This window comes from Trichechus manatus, unplaced genomic scaffold (assembly GCF_000243295.1).
Source record: "Trichechus manatus latirostris isolate Lorelei unplaced genomic scaffold, TriManLat1.0 scaffold00022, whole genome shotgun sequence".
Lineage (NCBI taxonomy): Eukaryota > Metazoa > Chordata > Mammalia > Sirenia > Trichechidae > Trichechus > Trichechus manatus.
The window spans coordinates 19,692,948-19,697,314 of record NW_004443958.1 but is presented as its reverse complement, the minus strand read 5'-3'; the positions used below and the strand labels follow the sequence as shown (position 1 = coordinate 19,697,314).

At 42.4% G+C, this 4,367-nt stretch overlaps 1 protein-coding gene across 1 annotated transcript in view; it reads right to left on the bottom strand.

The window, feature by feature from the left end:
* TG (thyroglobulin) overlaps positions 1 to 4,367 on the bottom strand; it is a 238,068-nt gene that overhangs the window by 144,069 nt on the left and 89,632 nt on the right. The gene's annotated exons all lie outside the window — the stretch shown is intronic.

The following is a 4,367-nucleotide window of genomic DNA, read 5'->3' as shown; positions in this document are numbered from 1 at the left end:
GAAGCCAACTCTTCAGACAAAGATTAGACTGGACTATGGGACATAAAATGATACTCGTGAAGAGTGTGCTTCTTAGCTCAAGTAGATACATGAGATTAAACAGGCAGCTCCTGTCTGGAGGTGAGATGAGAAGGCAGAGAGGGTTAGGAGCAGGTTGAATGGACACGGGAAATTCGGAGTAGAAAGGAGGAGTGTCCTGTCACAGAATAGGAGAGCAAATGGGGTCATATAACAATGTATGTATAAATTTTTGTATGAGAGACTAACTTGAATTGTAAACTTTCACTTAAAGTACAATAAAATTAAAAAAAAAAGAAAGTTGGAAAAAAATCAGAATGAAAAAAAAATGTGTGCCAGGCCTTTCTGTCACATTTGACCATGAAGCCCCCTTGGTGCCTTCCCTGCCTGTCTGCAGCGACTCTGGGGAGCCTTCCCCAGCCCCCACTGCAGCCTGAGGCATGTGGCTTCCCACCTTCCCATATGTTCCTCCAGCCTCCAGTGTGAGCCCCTCTCTTTGCCATCAAGACCTCCAATCCTGCACAGCGCCTTTTCTGGAACATCGGAAATTCAGAGCCCATTATCCCCAAAGTGGCTGGCATATAAATGTTCATTGACTTGAACTAAATTGCAGTGAAAGGCAATCTGTTTTTCCTTAACACACTGCCCTACGCTTGTCCCCGCAAGTGCCCGCTGTCCCATTCCTGCTCACACAAGTTTCTGCGCACACACCCTCCTGAGAGATCTTGCTAAGTCTAGTTCCAAACCCAACACGAAGGGCTGGGAATATGGCTTCGTAGCACACATTTCAGCAGCTCCATGCTCTGGCTAAAGCCTTGTCAGCTGCCGCACCTCTGCCTCTCACCACTGCCCTACGCCGGCCACACGGAGCTATTCCATGGTTCTGGGCCTTTGGAGGCGAAACTCCTCTCCCCAAAGGACTTTCTGAAACCTACCGGTCTGGCAAACTCCTGCCAGCTTCAAACCAGCTTCTGTCTCCAGAGCAAAATAAACAAATGCTTAGAGTCATCCCTGGCCCATAGCCTGGACTCCAGACAAGCCCGTGAGGTTTCAGAAGTCTTGTTCATTTTCAGGCCGTCCCTATCAACCAGTCAGCGTGTCAGCCTCCTTTCAGAGGGCAGCTTAGTCACATACTCCTACAAGAAACAGACAAGTCTAGGGCTCACAAGTCCGTCTCTGTCAATCCTTTGGAAAAGCGCAAGCCAAATAAATATATTTAGCTAACTCTGAGGGGGCCAGATACGTGTGCGTTCAAGTCTCAGCTCAGTCAATTAACCTCTCGGATTCTCAGTCTCCTTATTTGAACACTGAGCATTTTCTATATATATGCACGAGTGCATACGTGCTCTTACACACACACACACTCCATGTCAGAATCACACGCTTACATATCAATACCCAAAGGCAGAATTACACCCTCCCTCTGATTCACACGAAGGGAATGTGCCCAAATTCTTAAGTCCAATTTGGGAACTGTGAGCACAGACGGAATGCCAGTTACAGCATCTCTCCTGGTTTCAAACCACACTTGCTAAAAGCAGATTTAAAAATACTATGACATCTAATTCCAGCCTGGAGACATCCACTCAGCTCCACAGGCTTTGTGAAGGGAGATGTGAGATACTCCATCTTTTTTTTTCCCATTTGTTGGTAATTCAAGTGTCAATTAACACCGTGTTCAGCAAAAACATTGAGAGCGCTGTAAAATCACCTGAAGATACCTGTGCTTTGATTTCTACTTGACTAGCAGTATGCATTGGACACGTAAGTATCGAAGCACTCTTTGTAAGTTTAATAAATAATATTCTTTTAGTGGTAATACTTAAGGATGGCAAATACGCAATCAAACATCACTTTAATTCACAGCTATTAAGTATACAACAAAGAGGAGCCCCGGTGGTGCAGTTTAAGCGCTCAGCTGCTAACTGCAAGGTTGGCAGTTTAAACCCACCGGCTGCTCTGTGGGAGAAAAATGTGGCAGTCTGCTTCTGAAAAGATACACAGTCTTGGAAACACTATGAGGCAGATTAGGTCTATAAGGTCACTGTCCTGTAAGGTCACTATGAGTCAGAATTGATTCAAAAGCAACAGGTTTGGTATTTTGGTTTTAGGTCTGCAACTAGGAAGAACTGTTTGAGAGTAACTTGGCAACATAAACCTAGAGCCTTAAAATATATATTTCTTGAATCCAATAATTCCACTTTGGAGAATCTTCCTCCAGGAAATAATCTGGATGTCAAAAAGAGCTTTATGGACCAAGGTATTTACTGCAACATTTTTCTAATAATAAAGACTCATAAATAATCAGATGTCCAAATAGAGAAGAATGAATGTGTGAACCACAGTGTGGCTACCTGGTGGTATCATACGACAGCCTCACTAAGACCACTGTACTGTCTTTATCTCTCTGCTCACTGCTAGACTGTGAGCATCACAAAAGCAGGAACGTAGACGAATCACTGAGTGAATGGATGAATACATTAATGCATGAGGTAGAGAGATATATAACTATTTGGAAATATGTACATGACGCAATAGCAGTTAAAACCAAACCAAAAAATGCAACATTGTAAATAGAGAGATTGCAACTATACCAGACTTTTCAGAGAAGCCTCGGGAGACTGGCGGAAAGCAAACAGATTAATTGCCATGGAGTAACTTTTCAAGTGTGATGTTTTCCTTCTAGATTTCTGCATTTTAAAACGTTTCCATAACTAACAAAATTATAAGAGGACCTGTTTCTCGAGGTTTGTGTGGAGGTTAAACACTGAGCATAAAGTACTGAGCATAAAGTGAGTATTCACTAAATGTTTAGAATTTTCTGAAAAATACTACATTTGTATTGCTTTTAGTTAAACATGGCACATTTCTCTTCTCTCCCTTCACAAGCCCTTATAAAATGAAGTAAAAGAATTAAAAAGCCTGAACTCTCAAAGATAATTGTTATGGACTGAATTGTGCCCCCAAAAGAGATGTGTTGCTCCCGTACAATGAATGTGACCTTGTTTGGAAAGCAGGTCTTTGAAGGTGTTGTTAGTTAAATTAATATGAGGTCATACTAAAGTAGCATGGTCTTATCCAAGATGAGTGGCGTCTTCATAAAAGAGGAGAAGAGACACAGAGAGACAGGCAGGGGGAAGAAGGCCATGTAAAGATGCATCTTCAAGCCAAGGAACGTTAAGGAACGCCTGGGCTACCAGAAGCTGGAAGAAACAAAGGATATTCTGTTAGAGACTTTATAGGAAACATGGCCCAGCTAACACATGTATTTGGACTTCTCGCCTCTGGAACTGTAAGACAACACATTCTGTTCTTGTAAGTCACCCACTTTGTGGTATTTTCTTACGACCACCTTAGGGTACTAATACAAAAACACGAACAAAATTTTAAAAAAAGAAGAACAATGGGAACGGAGTAAACAGCAGATAAAGGATTTCAACAAATTCTTAGATGAGAAAAGAGATGGAGTTGTGTTAACTGATTTAGCAACTGGAATAAGTTACTCGGTCCCTACAGAAGTCAGTACTCATACGACATCACCTATTTGCCCCACAGACCCTTTGGGAAGCCCAGGAATTACGAGTGCCAGGAAGGCAGCGGTGAGACACAGGGCTGAAAGCAAGAGGATCGGCGGAAAATCCCTCCCACGTGGCTGATAACAATAATGGGATGTTGCTGTTACTCCTCTGGGCTCTGCAGTGAACTGTATTAACGCGGTGCTGATAATGTAAATATTTACTCTTGCTTCAACCCCAAATCTTGACATAACTGTATTTTGAAAAAGAGGGAAGAAAACTGGAAAAGGGGTAATAAGAGACAGCCAAGTCCTCATCCTTCAAGGCAGGAACTCAATAGTTATTTGTAAAATTGACAAATCAAGGAAGAGCAGATTCACATATTATTTAGAAGCGTGGAGGTTAGGATGAGAAAAAAATTGCTAAAAGGGATGACAGTGGTGGCCTCTGGAAGCGGGAATGGTAGGTGGATAGGGAAGAGACAAGGAGCTACTCTTTTTAACCATAGATCTTCTACGAGTTTGATTATTTCAACTGTGTTTGCACCTTATCTTGCTAAAACTCAAAATCAATTTTGATCAATATTTGGCTCTGACGTGGGCTAACTCTCTTTAAGCCCCACTTGCACCATCTGTGATGAGGTGATAACAACACCTATCTCACATCTGAGAAGCCAGAGTATATGAAGAAGAACTCAGCATCAGAATTGGAGGAAGACTCATTAACAACCTGCCATATGCAGATGACACACCCTTGCTTGCTGAAAGCAAAGAGAACTTGAAGCACTTACTGATGAAGATCAAAGACCACAGCCTTCAGTATGGATTACACCTC